The following is a 19011-nucleotide window of genomic DNA, read 5'->3' on the forward strand; positions in this document are numbered from 1 at the left end:
GCCGCTGCTGTTAAACAGGCTGCGCCAGCCTGGGCTCCGCGCTGCCGCCGAAAGGACCCAATCCTTCAGAATCGAATTATTTGCCTCAGTGCATCCCGAATTTAACACACCTCACAGCTGCGCTCAAAATTCGCATTGCGGAGCACCGTAATTGTCGGTTAACATTTTTTGTTGCTGTTTCAGTGATTGGACCACGCATGTTCCACCGTCCCTTCTGTGCCTGAGAGTTGGTACGAGACAATGTACCAGATATTCTCAACACACGCGAACATGTCAGTTCACGTAATGTATTTCTCGAGACTTATAACAATGTACCGGAGAATTCATTTATCTGGTAGTCCAAAAAGTGCAATTGCCAATACATGCAGTGCCTTTAGAGAAACTAAATTCTAAAGCCTCAGGTGTCAAATGGAAAATGTGGATACGAAGCATTCTTTAGGAAGGGACTGTTGGTGAATTTTTAGAACCTGAGGGTTTTTTACCGTGCGCCTAAATTGAAGTGCCGGAGCATGTTTTCATGTCCGAGCCGCCATAAAAATGCGGCCACCGCGGCCTGCTACGACCACGCTACTTCCTGCTCATCAGGCAGTGCCATCGTCACTGGGCTGCCAAGATGCCGCACGGAAAGTTCCTTCATTCGTTGAGCCTTATTGCCACGTTTGAAGGAAAAACTGAACGGATTTTGGAACAAGGAAACAGTAAAACCTGAGCAAACGCATAGATATTAGACGCGATGGTACAATTGAGAAATGTATAAGGAATAAAAGATTACAAAAGATGCGATTACAGCATATAGCCGCTGCATCAAACAATGCGCTGCAAACTGAATATGCTAGTTACTGGCAGAAAGCAGTAGGAAGGAAGGAAGGAAAAAGGGAAGAAGGAAAGGCAAGGAGGTTAACCAGTTTAGTTTAACCGGTTTGCTACCCTACACATGGGAGAGGGATTGGGGCGATGAAAGATGCGGAAGGGGAAGAGAAAGAGAGCACATAGCACAGCACACACACATCGTCCGTTAGAGTCCATCAATCTGGCATTACTAGAAATACTGATACTCCTATAGTACTCCAAAACCTTAGCGTAAAAAAAAAGAGGGAGTGGTTGAAAATAATGCGGGGAATAATCGGACGTAGTAGACGAGCACCACAGGAACGCCACGAAGATGCACAAATTTAAAAGCAAGAAATGAGTAAACACATACGGAAAAGCGCAAATACTCAGCTATCAAGAACCATCCCGCTACTTCTGGAATTCGAAGTATCGGCGTTTCAGGCGAGTGATGCATGCCCATTATTACCAGGCTTGTGATGAATCGGGCGCAATGTGGGAAATTACGTAAATTATGTGTTTCCTGGGGCGCGTTCGAACGTCTATAGAATTCCCACTTGAGAGGCACTGGGTATGCCTGGCAGAAACTTGATACGAAAAGAGTATATGCGATCAAATATGTGTTCGAGAATTTTAACCGTTATATGGTAAATTACGGAGCAATGAGATACCGTCAAAACTGTAGTTTGTGATCGACTCGGTGCTTGCCACAGGAGCTTCTGAGTGCATGGGCTTGACCATTTCAGTGGATATAGTGTATGCCCAAATATACAACCCAGCCGAATTATTACTGCAGAGCAACTTGTAGGAGTCAATATAAATCAAAATACTCTCCGCTGAAGTAATAAAAAGCCCATTACTGAGTAACGAAATAATGTTTAAGTTATCCGCGCAAGTAACCGCGTATAGAACTTATAAAGTAATACTCTGCATACTGACACTTCATATTATCCACTCATGGACAATTCAATATTTTTTATGAAATTCGGGAACACTAATTTTGCCAAGTTTATTGTAAGATGTGAAACTTTTAAGTTTACTGCACTTGGCAAAGCAACAGTAGCGCACACCGAGGGAGCATCATGTTACCGGCCAACTTCGACGCAATAAAAGAATGTTTTCCCGATTTTTTCAACGAGGTGCAGGTAATTTTGTCTCAGAGTATGACTTCAGCATTCTGAAGAACACCCATGGAACCTTCGCGCCCCTAGCGAATCGCACCTCATAACAGGAGTTATGTTTCTTTTATTTTTAACAGAGATATTTTCTTTTATAGTGCCTAGGACTGATGAATCGCATCAGTTGTTGATTTTGACAACATTGTTCGTGTTTTTTCTAATCGTGTGGCCACGCACTTATCTCCGCGTCGGCGATAAGTAGAATTCATAACTCGGCCATGGACCACAACAAATCGACTAGCGGGATGCATGCGACCCATGGACAGTGCATCGTGCAGCTCTGATAACTATCCGTTAATGTAAGTTTACCGCACTAGGTATGTGCGTGCCTTTCGGAAGAGGAAAGGAGAAACGATTTGAAATAATATTCAGAGAAGAGGATCATAGCTAGCACGCCCAATATAGCATGCGATTCTGCACTGAAGAACGGGAGAAAAAAACAGACGGGATGAAAAATGGTGATGGTATGGGACAGGGAACCGTCAACAGGGAAGGAGGCAATCGAGTGTTCTGCTCATCATTGAAAACATGTTGCAGGTGGCAAATGCACGCATGCTTTGACTGAGGCCACAGACACATGCGTAATTGCGTGAGAAACTGCCCTTAAACGGCGATGTCCGGCATTCTCAAATAAAAAAAATGTTTTACTGCACAAGCATAGCTGTCTCGGGCCTCAGGTATAAAAGACAAGATTCTTCAATTCTTCAACTCAGTGATTGCGTTGGTAGGCGCAAAATTGTCACAGTAAGGCACCTCCAACTCCGCGTGTAGCTACATCAAGCTGGATAACTTAATTTTATTCACGTAACCCGTATGACGGATTCAATGAACCAATGAGCTCAATTTTTCAATACAATCATGGGGCCATTACAGACGCAACAGTTACAAGCTGCTGATTACTCTGATGACCGGGGTGCATTAACATTCCCCTCACGCGTACCCTCTTCTTCTTTCATTACAGCGAAGCCGTACGCGGCTTGCCGATTCGCCCGTCCATCTGTCGCCTGTACACCGAAAACTCCTCCGGCCGCGCGCATGCGCGAAAAAAAAAAAGACAGATAGAAAGGCACTATTGGCGGGGCTGGTCTCCGCGCAGCCGAGCCCGCGCGCCGCAGTTTCTCTCCAGTTACGAAATGAGTAGAAAACGCGTCATACGTATTCCTGAGGAGCAGGCAGCTTTGAATCAGCGACGCCGCTAGCAGAACGGGGAACGCGCTCGTCTTCTCCGTGCCGATGCTGCAGCCCGGGAAGAAGAACAGACTCACGCAGCCTAGCGCAAGCAGCAACTGCGTACCAAGGATCCTGCAGCCTACCAAGTCATCGTTTACTGAACTGTCGAGATTAAACCAGTAATAAGCACCGGGGCTGCACAATACTCTTTCGCTGGTTAACTACTGTACGCAGTGCTTGGGCGGTGATTTTCTTCTCTCTCTCCCCAAAAGTTTTTAATTAGCGCCCAGCGGAATGCATCCTCCTCCGCCAGTAATTGGACTCTTGACGTTGGGCTAAACAGTCTGACACTAATGCCACCACGTTTCCACGGTATACGGCCTGCAAACGTAGTGCTAGGCCTTTTTATGTTTCTGTCATTTGCTCGTAATACGCTAGAAAAGCATATTCAAGCGAAATTACGAAAAAACCAAAAATGAAAACATAGAGAGAAAAAGCATAGCTCTTTTTAGCCCGATGTATCGATAGTGAACTCAGTATCAACTTGAGTTTTATTGGAATGAAATGGGAACTGTTAGGTCCAACTGTAAGTTTAAATTCCCTTATACATGATGCAGGAACCCTGTCTCCTTGGCGTACCGTAGGAGTGCCCGCGCCATTTTCCTGTTTTTTTGTTTTTGTTTTCAGGACGCGGTATATTTTTTATTGGAATTGATGGTTAGGCCCTCCATCAAAGAGCTCCGCTGCACGCGGATGCCTCGATTGTGCAAAAGGACATGGAAGCTAGGCGTGGTGTTTTCACCCTGACATTCCTAGCAGAGTCCTTCATCTTGATATTCCGTGGCGGAGACTATTGCTGCCGCATGCCCAAAGCAACTCCTCCTTTCCCATTCTCTAACCTGCCCTCACTTGCCCCACAATGACATCGTATAATGACCTTATCGTATAAGGCAAGTAAAACAAAGCTCACGTGCATAAAGACTGTACCGTATAAAAGATAGTGAAATCATTGCGCTCTGCGGCCAAACTGAAAATCACACAGGTGGATGGTCCCTTTATATATGCAGGGTCGAGGAACCGTTGAACACGGCACCTTAGCAGTGACCTCGCCTCACACCAAGCCGACGACGACTAATGCGATCGCCGGTATATGGGACAGACAGACAGACAGACAGACAGACAGACAGACAGACAAGAAACTTTAATTGGTCCTAAGGGACTAGGTTGTCGTAGTCGCGGGCCGCACCCGCGCCGCGGGCGGAGTACGTTGATCTTCAACTCTGTCGCAGGTCCTTTCGACAGCCCGAAGCTGGGCTTGAAGGTTGTCGCTCTTGACGGCTTCATCCCAGTCTTCTTGCCTGTTGAAAGGCGAGTGGCGCAAGGCAGAACATTGCCACAGCATGTGGTTGAAGGTGGACCGTTCCTCGCCGCAGCCTGGGCAGCGGGGATCCACATCCGGAGTGTAGTGGCACAGCCTTCAGCGAGACTGAAAGGAGCCCGTCTGCAGCATTCTCAGCCCCGAGGCCTGGGGTCTGCCTAGCTTCGGTTGAGGAGCCGGAAACTGCCTGCGTCCCAGCTGGTAGTGAGCAGTGATCTCGTGGAAAGTAAGCAGCGGGTCCGTAGTTCGGTCGATCCCCTGCGAAGCCGGGCCTCTGGAACCGGCACGGTTGATGAGACCGATCCTCGCTTGATTCCCAGGGCAGTTTCATTGTGGACACGCTTGAAACAGGCTGTGTAAAGAGCCATGCGCAACGACTTCACACTTTTTTATGCGATGTGAAGTCGTTGCGCATTACGGCCAAACTGCAATGCGTGCAGGGTAAAAGGTTCATTGGGTAAAGGGACGTTGTTGAAATCGTTTGAATGACTTGGCACTGAGACGCCGACATGACATGCCCAATCTGAGACACCGACATTCGTTCCGTCGGATCTACGTACTCTCCACCAAGCACTAAAAAAAAGCATCCGATGGGACACAGGTGCCGTGATTCCCCCGTGTGCCTGCTCTGTACACCGTCACCTCACCTACGTGCCGGAAGTATCTATTCGGTGGCTTTAGGCTAGAGTGGCTCCACACCATCGGTCACTGTGCTTGGCGAAAGCCAGAAGACGACCAAGGAATGTTTCGCAAGTGTACGACTCCTGTGACAACTTCAGATACTAGACAACTGCTTTGGATGGGCCGTGGATCACGGGCGTTCGTAATTAATAATTTAAGGCAGGCTAGACTGAAGCCAAACCTGCTTGAAAACTATGACTGTTGGGAGATGAACAATAAGTTTGAGAACACTGCCACAGTTTCTGCACAATGAGGAGATAGAAGCATTTTCTTAACTTTATTTTATGCTTTATCTCTTGCCGCAAAACCTCTCGTATAAGAAAGATTAGACAGACAGACAGACAGACAGACAGACAGACAGACAGACAGACAGACAGACAGACAGACAGACAGACAGACAGACAGACAGACAGACAGACAATGTCTGATGTAGGCGCAAAGCATCCTTATCGTACTACAACGGGGTTTGAAGCGACCGATAATAGGGAGCTTAAGCTGCCCGCTGTCGCTGTTATTCAACCCACCAGCGATTTTACAACGAGTTTCGTCAAGTGGCACCTTTCGTATGTGCCTGTTTCCGCGTGGCATATTGCTTGACAATCTAAATACTAAGTGAATGCTTACACACTGCCGTTTAGGAGGCTCATAGCTCTGTGAACTTCGTGTGGTGTCTAATTCTTTGCTATCATTATAAATGCAGCTCCTTTGGTGCGAAAGTGCGAATTATTTTTTGAATTTACTTGTTCTCTTCCAAGCCTTTCTGAAGCACTTCTTCCCAATTTACACCTGAGCACCCATTGACTATGCACTAAATTTATTATTTGGTGACGCGAACAATGTTTCTTTCACTCGCTTATCAAGCAGTATGTTGGTTTGTTTTATGCGTCTATTCTGCTGGAAGCACATCATAATTGCGGAACAGAACTGGAGGGGAATAATTGTATAGAAGTGTCTGGTAGTCCTGTTATCACGTGGTTCCCTGTAATCGTGTTACAGCAGCCCCCACTTTAGGAAGTTGTCCCGTTATTCGTGTTTGTTCTACAATCCTTTATAGGTAGCGTGTGTCCAATGTCTATTTTTCTTTAGACAACACAATGTGTCCACTACCAGGATGATTACATTTTTGGCGCCATATGCGATTTTGTCCTTTCTAATATGTAATAGAACTCTAAACAGTATTAATTCAGAACAGAACAGAGAGGAGCGTCCTTTCCCTTTTGTTTTTACGTCATGCTGCTTTCTGTCCCATTACACCATAGCAATTGTCAAATAGCCCAGGAACAAGTACATGCTTTCCCTTTCTGCCGCCAACATCCTTCTTACATCACAATTATGTAACGGCACAAAGAACATCCAAAGCAACGTGGTCACCATTAGAGTTTATTCTGATACTTCCTAAACTTCGACTTCCAAAAACTGTAATCTTGCGTCATCTTATTTCGCGTCGACCTTACACTATACGCATTATATTTCATCACTTCTCATGGGGTGATAGCACAGAAAATTGCTTACGGCGGCGACTTTTAGCTGTACAAAAATTAGGTAGCTGATAGCCTGCATTACGTCCAGTTGTACCAATGTCTGCACCAATATGATAGGGCCACGAATTCCTGTATCGCTTTCGTGCAGCCCCCTCAGTAGAAGCAAAATATCTTTCAGCGGAGTGTCAACTCAGTGCCTTGAGTGCTGCTAGTCAACTAGAACTTCGTTGCCTTTTGCTATCTGCTTTGCTCACTGCTGCTTTTGCTGCAATGAAGCGGGCACATTCCTTCTTCAATTCCAACTTGTTTATTAACTGATGGTGTCGGCACCTTGCCAGAAGCAGCAAAATGTTGGCTACAGTAAATTCTAGTAGGTTGGGTCCTGTTGTGGCAAAGCGCAGCCGCTTCTAGGCAGCTTATCCATCCGCCTTCAAACGCAGCGTGCATGAAGATGAACTGCTTAATGTCACAAATCAATCTTTCGGCCATTCTACTTGCCTGCGAATGACATGGAGCGCCACGTTCTAGCGTAATACCCCGGCTGTCTTCTGAAAGCTGAAGTTTTTTGCTCAGGAAGGTGGCTTCATTGTACTGGGGCGCTATAACGTAAAACTATTCCAAACTTTTCTATTCAATTTTGCAATCTGCCCTACATGATTGGTTAAGAACTTTTCTGGACCACCCCCATTTCGTCTGGCTCTCACGGGACGGTACGAAAACCGCGATAGCTCCCCATCTGATATGACGTGTGCACACTGATTGTGCATGATTTGACCGAACAAAAGCAAAATAGTTATTTCTGATTCGACGCTTTTTTGCCATTAGCCCTCGGCTATTGGTCAAAGGCTTTCGGGCTGCACCACTTCACCTGCCTGTCATGCGACGTCACAAAACCACAAAAACTTACCGCGTCAAAGCGACGTGTGCGCGTTAAAGATGTAATAATATGCCGAACAAAAGTGAGTTTTCTTTTGAATAGCCGAAGGCTGCCCCATTCCGAAAGGAATAAAAGATTGCTGCCGCCGATCGCCCAGGTACTGGCTATTCGCACCTACCGGAAAGCATGAGTTTATGCCTATAATAATACGTTTTGCTCGACCGTGTAACGTTTTGGAGCACTTTCGGCAAGTTTACGACCTCGTTCTGCCAACACTTCTTTGGTGAGGATTCATTTTAGCGTCATTCCTTAGCTTCCGTTGCGTGCCGCCGCGATTTTCGACCAACCACCGCGAATTATATCAGGGAAGGCGGACCAATCACAGACGCCGGAACCACTCTCTTTGTCCGGTTATCGATTTTCAGTGCAGTGGCTCAGCCCCATCAAATCCCTCTACACTTGAGCGTGCGCCTCGCCTCTTGTCAGCCAAACAGATGGGACAAGCCGCTCAACGTAGGCAATGTTATTCGTTTAGTGACCTCCTATAAACGAGGAAAGCATTTGATTGGGCTGTTCAGACAACGATGCGGGGGACCGCCCGATGCTTGCTTCGGTGGTTACGCAAATTTGACGTCAGGTGATTGGAATAAAAGCATTTTGGAATAGTTGTACGTTATAGGCCCCCTGTATCACAATTTTCAGCTCTGAGAATGCAACTCAATCAAACAGGGCCATTACCCTATTAGCGGTATTGTCCATGACGCGCTGCTACCATTCTACAGCACTGATCTGTTGCATCCACAAAGGATCGCGCCTTGCGAACACCAGGACTCTTCTTCAGTACAACAAAGTTTGCTGGCACGAGTTGAAAGGGTGTGTCAGAATGGGATGGCAAAACGAGCTCCTCCGGTAACAGCTGCTATGTGACCTTGTTAACATGGCACTAGTGGCGTAGTTTACTGTACGAAGTCTTATTAACGCGTAAGCATTGTGAGGCGACTCATCGAGGAAATTGGTCCGTCGGCATGTCCATACATAACGCGTAACAGAACCGTTGCCTAAACAAAAACATGAAAATCTAAAAAAAATTTGAATGGGAAAAGGTTGGCCATGGTGAGTCTTAGCTCACGACCCCCCGATCAGAAGCCCGGAGTGTTAACTGATGGGCTAAATAAGCTTTTTTTTTCTTTACTGTCAGCTTTGACATACACAAATAATACACAAAATATAAAACATGTGAACAAGGTTTTGCTGGCACGACATATTAATTTTTTTTCATTGCTGCCAATTTATCTAACATGTAAATCCATGTTGGCTGTTCAGGGAGTGCCCGATGGACATCCCTGAACCGTACTACAGCTTCAATGAAGTGATTGCGTGTAGATTGCAATTTGACATCAGCATTGTTGAACTGCGTTCTAGCTTACCACAAACTATGGAGGCACAGGAGCGTTATAGCGTCATATGGGAAACCCTCTGTTTCTACCGGTAAGAATATTTTTCCATGTGTTTCTAAAGGTTACTCTTTATTTAACGCCCTTTGTAGCACATGCCAGAAAAAGGGGGCATCCGAGCAATCTAGAAACGCGTGTTCTATCGTTTAGGTTTCTTGCATAAGGAGCTGTTCGTGTGTGTGTGTGTGTGCGAAAACATTTATTGTAATGAGGTCCGGAGGCTCGGCTTCTTAAGCCAAGGCTCCCACGTTGGCACTGTCAGGCCAAGCCTTTCAGCGCCATCATGGGCCCTCAGGGCAGCCCTTAGTTGGTCCTGAAAAAATGGGCTTTGAATCCTTTTCTCCCACTGTGTCCATTCCTCAACGAGGTTGGGGAGAGTCGCGGGACACCCCGCCAGCATATGTCTGATTCCAATGATGCCTTTACAATCAATGCAGTCCATCTTAATCTCCCTCTCTGGACATATTTTATTGATGATATACGGTGTGGGATATGTACGTGTTTGCAATAAGCGCAGTGAGACTGCTTGAGCCCTGTCCAGTTTTGAATGTGGCAATGGGAATTGCCTGCGTCCTAAGTAGTAGTATTTGGTAATGCCATTGTATATTATTAAATGATCTCTGGATTCCCTGCCTTGATGGTTATTGGCTCGGTTGTGACTGTCACAGTTAGCAAGTCCTCGTGCCAAGTCTTGAGCAACCTCATTGAGGTTTATCCGAGTCTCGTCCACTTTCCCCATATGCGCAGGAAACCATTGGATTTCAGTTCTCAAAATCCCAATGTTTTCAAAAAGTTTAGCTGCAACACCAGCTACGTAGCCTTTATTAAAACACATTATAGCGGATTTCGAATCACTGTAAACGCAGGCCCACTTATTACACCTGATGGCTAGAGCAATTGCCACTTGTTCCCCCACGATGGGGTCCTTGGTAAAAATAGTGATAGCATCTTGCACCTTCCCTTGATAATTTGAGACAATGGCCGTATATGCTACCTTACCTTTCAACCAGGCTGCATCAACTATGGCTGCTAATTGGTTCTGCTGTTCTATTTCCAGCAAGAGTGATTTAGCTCTTGCCTGTCTCCTTTCGACATTATATTCTGGATGCATGTTTCTTGGGAGAGGGCTGGTTCTGATCTTGTTCCTAACGTCAGTCCTTAATTCTACTTCAGCCTCTGTTAGGCTCCTTCATGTATTCAGTTCTGCACATATTGCCTGTAATATGTTCCTGCCAGCTCGTGATTTTGTCAATCTTTCGTGTTGAGCTAGCTGTTGGGCCTGCGCGATTTCTTCCATTGTGTTTTGCACCCCTAGACTCATGAGTTTGTCAGTTGCAGCGTTACTGGGTATCCCTAGGGCTACTTTAACGAGCTTCCTGAGCATCACATTAAGTTTGTTAACTTATGCCTGCTTCCATTTTAATAATCTAGCCACATAAGTGAAGTAACAGGGAGCAATTATACAGTAGACAATGTCCAGCTATTGCGAGTAACTCAGTATAAGTATCTTGGCGTTTATTTCTCATCGAATTTAACTTGGACTAAGCACGCTGAATATGTTACAGCGAAAGCCTGTAAAATGCTAAATTTTGTTAAACGCAACTTCCGGCTAGCTCCTCCCAAAATTAAAGAACTACTTTATTTTTCGAACGTAAGACCCATATTAGAGTATGCCTGTATGGCCTGGGACCCGCAAACCACAACTCTGTCTAATATGCTCGAGCATGTACAAAACCGCGCAGCCCGTTTTGTCTGCAATAACTATGACTTTACTTCTAGTATTACAGCACTTAAGGATAGCTTGGGCTGGGAATTATTAAGCACATGCAGAAAAAACATGAGGTTGGAAATGCTTTTTAAAATTTATTTCGGCCTGGTTAAAATAGATAGAGAAACTTACCTTTTACCTCCTCATTTCTTATCTCACAGAAGTGACCACTATTTAAAAATAAGAGAACTCATTTGTAGAACAAACGTCTTCAAGCATTCATTTTTTCCACACACAATATCACAGTGGAATCAGCTACCGCGGGAAATTGCTGATTGTCACACTGAAGCATCGTTCAGAGCATTTCTGCTGAGCATTTAGTGGCGTGAATTTTTATATTGTTGTGTTATTTTTTGGTTGACCAGTTCTGTATTTTGTCGAGCTTATGTACACTGTACATTCCCCCCTGCAATAATGCCTTCGGGCGCGGCAGGTACTTGAAATAAATAAATAAAAGCGTGTATTAGCCTCAGAGCGCTGTCTTCTCCTAAGCCTCTGTGTCTATTGGTAATTCTCCTTAGTAACCTAATGAGTGCATCTGTTTTATTCGAGATGTGTTCTATTGTTCTATAGTTAGCATTTTTTCCGTCTATGTGATACCCAACAACCTTGATTGTTTCAACTAGCCTGACTGCGCATCCTTCATGAGTGTATAAGCACACTCTTGGCTCATCTTCCGGAATGTAACCTCTTGGTTTGCGACCTTTTCTGCGATGTTTAATGACCAAGAATTCGTATTTGGTTGCCGAGCATTTCAACCCCATGTCTTTCAGTGTGTTCTCTACAACATATAAACTTTCCTGTAATCTGGTCTCTGTCTGTCCTACATTACCCTTGGCACTCCATATGGTTATGTCGTCGGCATATACCACATAATGTATACCCTCAATTTTCTCCAGATTTCTTGCCAACTTGGACATTGCTGAATTAAATAGCATGGGTGAGAGCACAGCCCCTTGTGGAGTGCTCCTATTTCCGAAATTCTTAGCATCCGATTTAAGCTCACCCACCATGAGTTGCGCAGTTCGATTTCTAAGAAATTCCTTAATCATGTTAAAGTCTCTTACCTAACGCCATCTCCGAGAGCACGCCAAGTATTGCCTTATACTTTATACGATCAAAAGCTTTGTCCACATACAATCCCAAAAGAGCTTTTGTATGCGCTGGGCTGGCCTGTATAAGTTGGTGTTTGATCAGCAGCATAGCGTCCTGAGTTGACAGCCCGGGACGAAAGCCGATCAAGTTGTATGGGAGGACGTCGTTCTGCTCAACGTATTCAGTAAGTCGATTTAGGATGACATGTCCCATAGCTTTGCCTAGACATGACGTTAAGGAAATATGAATGAATGTGTGTGGTTTAGTGGCGCAAAGGCCACATATGGCCAAAGAGCGCCAAGACAGTGTTAAGGAAATAGGACGGAGGCTGTCCAGAGTAAGTTGCTTTCCTGGCTTTGGTATGAGGATAGTATTGGCCACCCTCCCATCCCCTGAGTATGCCCCTTTTCTCCAATATTCATTGAAATGTTCAGTTAGATAAGAAATTGATTCATCATCCAGATTTCTTAATATCTTGTTAGTTATTCCGTCGGGTCCAGCCGCCGATCTACTATTAAGACTGTGAAGCGCCGCCCTCACTTCACTCTCAGTGAAGTCCCGGTCAAGTTATTCACATGTGCCTTCCGTATATTCGGGGCTCTCGTCTTCTTCGTTCGGTTGTTTAAGTGGGAGATATTTGGCTGCGAGACTATCCATGGTATCCTTGTGTGTTTTATCTTGGCTTTCCTGATCAACCAACTTTGATATAGCTGTTCTCTTGCTTATCCTTGTTTCATTCTCGTTGAGCAAGTCCTTGAGGAGGTTCCAGCTACCTCCATGTTGGAGCCTACGATCAGCCCAATTACGGATCTCATCCCACTGTTGCTTCACGAGGGTCTTCGAGTGATGATCAAGTTCTCTGTTGCGCAATTTTTTCCTTAGCCTTCTGTTAAGTCTCTGCGTTTTCCATCTGTAATATAGACTGTTTTGCCTCAGTCAGATGCGCCAGCCTGCTGTCCATAGCCTCAATATTTTCCTCTGTCCTGATTTCTCTAGTGGCCTCTTTGACGTCCTCTCTCAGCTGGATGACCCACGTCTGAAGGGGATCCTGCTCGGCAGCTAGAGGCCCCACTTTCCTTCTGTTTGCCCTGATTTTTCTGAACTGATCCCAATCAGTGAATTTGAAGACTCTAGATTCCTGTCTCTGTATGCGTATGGTTATGTGTATGATATAATGACCGCTCCCGAGATCCATGTTTGAATTTTCCCAATCTGCTCCTCTTGAGTTGTTTACAAAAGTAAGATCTGGCGTGGAGTCCCTGCTTGTGGACGTGCCACAACGGGTGGGATACGCCGGATCAGTAATCAAGCATAACCCCAGATCCATGGCAAGACTCCATAGCTCCTCTCCCTTCTTTGTGTTCCAAGTGTATCCCCATGTGTGATAGGGAGCATTAAAGTCCCCTCCAATAATGAGCAGGGAGTTTTAGGCAACCAAAAGCACCTTGTTGAAGAGTGCTCTAAACCTCTGTCTCATGTCGTTAGGACTGCTGTTAATATTCAAACAGAAAATGCTTTGCGTCTTAACTCTGTTCCTTTTAAGTATTATCTCAACTAAAATAAATTCAAACCTGGAATGTCTAAGTTGAATATCATGCTCAATGTATGGCCATTTTTCCTCAATGAGGGTCGCCAACCCCCTCCCCGTTTTTTTGTCTCTACATGTAACTTTGTATCCAGTAAGCATAATTTCGTCCGCTAAGGTTGCCTGCAGCATAATTACTTTTGGCCTGGCCTGAGATGACCTGATCACCTGTCGCAGTGCTGCTTTATTGTGTTGGAACCCGCGACTATTCGATAGCCACACGTTAAATCCATGATTACTGTCCATTCTTATTAGGTGAGGCTGCCTTTCTATTACCCGCTACTTTTCTCTTTGTGATGGCCCCGACAATCTAGGAATGGACTTTATACCATCCGCCTCCGATGGCACATACTCATCGTAGTCATCCCTTCGCGTCTCAATTTCTTTTCTCCGCCGTTAGCCTCCATTTCCACAATTTGTCCACGTTAAAGTTGGTCGTTTCCACTGTCTCTCTTATCGCTTTAAATGCATCTTTTATTTCACTGAGGGCTAAAAAGACTGACTCATGCTCGGAACTCTCCGCCCTCTTTTTAGGGGCAGGAGAGCTGGATTCTCCTGGATCGCTGGTTTTGCTTACAGGTCTATCTATCTCTACTCTAGCAGGGCTCGACTGCTCTTTTTTACGAAGCTCTGCTACCTGCCCGGTTCAATTCTTCATTAGCTTTTCTTAAAGAAGTTACTTCTTTAATTGCTCTATTCTGGCATCATTGTCATGACACACAGCAGCCGAGTCGCCCCCAGCAACTCTCGCCATACCTTTTACTTTGTCAGCCCAAGTGGTTCCTGGCGTCTTCTTCTCTCCAGGTATTGAGTCCCTTCTCACCAAGGGCACCTGCGCTTCCCTTGACTTGGAGCGCCTTCTCTCCCTGGATAGTGAACGATGCCTGGATCTGGTGCGACTCCTGGAGCGTGAGTGCTCCCTGTCCTCGGGGCGATGGTTGGGCGCCAGCTGTTGCGCTTCCGATTGCACTCTCGTTGATGACCGAGTCCTGTTGCGCTCTCTTCGACGAAGTAGTACGACGGAAGGGATTTGAAATCTTTGCTTACAAAACTTGTCGCCGGTAGGGTGATCACCTTCACACAATTTAAACTTAAGTACACACACATGTTCATCTCCTGGGTTGCGAGTTCCACATCCCCTGCACTGAACAAAGTCAGGTGTTGGACACACATCAGAGCGGTGCCCGACCCTGCCGCAGGTGAAGCAGACGTCGAATTGCTTCCTGTAGAGGTACATCTCACTAGTGTGGGAACATACCTGACAAAATTGGGCACTTTGAGTCCATCGAAAGGTGCAATGACCGATCCTGACGTCTTGATGCGCTTCGCAGCCAGCGCAAGTGGGTTCAAGTCATGCACGATGTTTCTTGTTATCATAGCTTGCGAGTCTTTGATGTCCACTCTTCTGATGACGCCGTTGCATGTGGTGCCGCTTCGTATGCATTTGCCTCGTATTCCGCTTCCATAATCTTGAATGACTTGATTCTAACGTACTTCGCAGCATGTTCGGGCTTAGGTGTGCTGTCTACGATGATATTTTGAGTGAAGTTCGGGCAGACAACATCTTCACGGGCCTCATCTTCCGTTAAGCCGGCCGCCTCGATGACTGCGGAACCAATCGTGGTGGTGCTCACCTTGTTCAAATTGAGCCCTCCCCAAGGTCTTATAATAATCTTTCTGTGCTCCTCGGGCAGTTGAGACATCTTCGAGGCTTTTATAATCCGATTCTTGACAATTCACACCGACGGCGGTTCCCTTGACTCCATGCTCTCGCTGATTACGTGGCGATGTGCTCTCGTCATCCACAGCCTTTGTGCTAGCTCGTGATCTTGGGCCAGCCACTAGTTGCCAGCCGTAATCGTCCTGATCAATGTTTCCTTCATTTCCAGCAAAATATTCATCTTCCATGTTTGTATTTGCCATGGCTGTGGTCAGGTAGGCTTACTAGGCCCAACAAAGGCCCTACTCCTCACTAAGGAGCAGAAAACGTTGCGTAAATTTGTGGAGAAACAAGCCCCACCTCGAATCTTGGTGTCAGTAGATTCGCCGTCATTTCGCGGATCCAGTGGTATGCTTCTTTTCGTTGCCCTCTCAAAATTGCCGAGCGGAGCATGGAAAAAGAAACGGAGCCGAGGCTTCCACGTCTGCACTGCTCAGCGCTTCTACTTCTTTCCAGGAGCTGTTCGTGGACCACGGGGCAATAATACCTTTGTTATGCATCCATGTTTTAACTGATAATTTATTTGTGGGTAGCTTAAGGAAAAAAGTTTTTACCGAAGGTTCTACTGGCATTCTTTTAACCTTTTTGAAGTTAAAAGGGTTTGAGGTTTGGGCCTGCATGGTTAGACATACGGTAAATCGATACAGGGAGCATGGTGTCAATTGGTTCCTTATAGAGTTTTGTATTGGCGAGACGCTTGCACAAGGCGAATATATATGAACCATATGAATGTGTTGTACGGGCGGTAGGAAACAAATGTCACAGGAGAGCAGTCACTATATAAATAGTTCCTTGAAAGGTTTGGTTACGCGGGAATAAAATTCATCTCTCGGACCACAATAAGAGCCGACTTAGAGGATTGTCGACGTCACAAAAGCTATGAGTTTTAGCAAAATTTAACGCGAAACATGCCACATTCCCGATGCATTTCGGTGGTCGCAGGACGTCCCTTCTGTTCGGGCCTTCCTTCACTGACCGAAGTGACACTGACCTCTGAAGGCTCATGCGCTTCGCGTCGTGCAACACGAGCAGATACGCAGTCTACGACTTGATACGGATAATGTGGGATGAAAGGTTATGTGAATCTAATCAAGGGAGATTCACATGTGAATCTAATCAAGGACCCGGAGGGATAGGGTGCTAAAGAGGGCTAAGGGCCTATAATGGTCGGAGAAATTCTGATAAGGGGGACAAAAACCGGTAAGCTTTGATAATGGTCGGATGAAGTTCGATGAGGTTGATAAGGACGGATAAAGGTTGGCAAGGATTGGATCATTTGCGATAAAGTAGCTAACAACCTATATACGTTTATAAGTCTTATCGAATCTGATAAGATTGATAGCAACGAATACAGTTCAATAAGGGTCGCATATTGAGTGCGGTATGCATAATAGCGACTGAGAAGCATCGATAAGCATTCATACTAGCGGGATCAAGTTTGACAAGATTGATATGGCAACAGCGACGCAGAGATGAGGAAGTCACACAATATTTACGCCTATTTAAACAACTGGTTTCTATATAATGTTTTGAAGTTTTCCCATTTGAACTTTTGAAGAAATTTATTTGGCGCTCGGGGATTTTGACGGAAGCCGTAGTGGCCACCAGATTCGGGACTTTTACGACATAAATAATTTACTTTGGGTGTCAACACCTGTGCTTGGGTGAACCCTTCAATCGTCTAAGTGCGCGTGCTCGTACCCTTCCCATAAATGTGTTAAGTTGATCATTTCACGCAGGAAAATAACTGGATACCGAGCTAGGGCAACAGCATCTCTAAGCTGGCTCTTTCATGTCTTCCACCTGCATGGTAGAAAACGTAACCGTCGTATCGGTGGAAATTATTGATCCAAAAGGCCAGCTTCCCCCAGGGGTCTGACATATTCAAGGAATCTATTACTGCTTCAGAATCACTGTACAAGTTGAAATTTGTTCTGCCAAAGTATAATCGGCAGTAACGCAGAGCCATTAAACACCCAGTGCCTCTTTCTCAGTTATAAACTATTTCGTCTTTGTAGGGATGAATGTAGATGACTAGAATTCTATAACCCGCAGATCCTTAGTGGGACAACGCGTCCCTTTTACTTTATTTTTCTATTTGTGAAATACCTTACCAGGCCCGTACATGGGGCAATGAGTAAGGGGGGGAGGGCATAGAATAAGTAAGCACATACATTCTCGTGACAATATGAAGGTAGCTAAAAAGAAGAACGCCACAATGCAAGTGCACAGCCTTAAAATTAGAGAAACTTATTACCAACATACAGCTGCGTATCAGTACAATAAAGAAGAACTCGATAACATTGTAACGAACGCGTTACAGTGCAAGGAAAAAGTAAGAAAATAAAACCAAACAGTGTGCATGGTAGCAATGGCTAACAAGGCCTAACCGAGTAGAGTGAGTGCCTGAATTTTCCCCAGTCAGTTTTCTTAACTATGTTATGGGAGAGGTTGTTCCTGAGACGATTGACAAGTGAAATTGCAGAGGAGTTAAATGCTTCGGTTTTGATATAGATGCGTGTGAAGCTAAGATGACTGTGTAATCTGTGCCTGCACAGATTATGTACAATTATGTACAATGTACAATGTACAACCTGTGTATAGGTCTCTTCCGATTCCTTGGTCCAAACAAATTGTGCATATTTCTTTGTGAGCTATGTCAAGCACTCGGTCATCGTCACGACATCCTTAATCAAGTACCTGAAGTGACCTGTGAGTCCCAGGGAAATACTGTGTCCAGTGAATGTAGAGCGTCTTTGTAAGCTTCGTGCTCATTTGCGTGTCCAGGAATAACTTATGTTGCACATTTGGCTACATGTAGAACTTCCCCGCACTTTAGCAGAGTAACTCAAAGGCCAGCATTTATCGAGATGATATCACAGAAGGCTATTCCAACATAAATAAATGGGTTAATAAGCATGCAAACGGTATGCCCTTTTATTACTATACGCATTTGTGCTACTTAGTCAAAAGGTTTCATTGCGTTATTTATGGCAGTGCTTTAGCAAAGAATAAAACGCTGACATAACGCTGCAGGAAAGTTAGGAATAAGTGTTGCAAGTACGTATGTTACAACAAGGACGTACCCTCTCGATGTTGTTAACTAAATGTTATTGAATTTCACGAGGCCCTCAAAAGAACCATTTAAGAGAATTATACCCATTAAGTTAGCTTTGTGCGTGACGGTTAAGCTTGACAGATAGCCGCAGGGACAACGTCCAAAATTTCTGGGTATGGACAGATTCCTGTTTGGTGCACTTCGTAGCTTCGTCAAGCACCCTGCCTAGGAAAACCGCATTTTTAGTTAGAGAACTCGCTTTTCTGCTTATTTATGCTGATATTCGCGCAACTATACGTTTGTAGAACTCGGGCCAGCAGGTGTTCAGAGCGTTCTTTTTCTGACTGTGTGCACACTAGGACATTGTCACTGTAACGATTTCTGAAATGTCCCTTCTCGTCCCCCATACATATATAAAGGAAACCTGCATCACCAATGGCGCTAATTTCATATACGGCGCCCTTCTATATCTGCCAACTTATATAAGCACGGACCGTCGTCGCAATTAACCCTATATTAGTGCATGTTTGTGTGTGCTGTTATTTAACTGAAGGCACACCAGTGTACATCGACAAAGGGATGAAGCTCCTGGCCTGTTTTAGAGCGTTGAACGTTTCCTGTGTTGAGCGTAGGGTGAACCGAGCAAGCAACACCAACGAAGGATGAAAGAGTGAATGCGGAGCACAGCAGGGGATGAAAAACGACGAGTGCGAAGACAGCGCGAGCAGGAAAGCGTAG

The sequence above is a fragment of the Dermacentor variabilis genome, chromosome 8, assembly GCF_050947875.1.
Source record: "Dermacentor variabilis isolate Ectoservices chromosome 8, ASM5094787v1, whole genome shotgun sequence".
In the NCBI taxonomy this organism is placed as follows: domain Eukaryota; kingdom Metazoa; phylum Arthropoda; class Arachnida; order Ixodida; family Ixodidae; genus Dermacentor; species Dermacentor variabilis.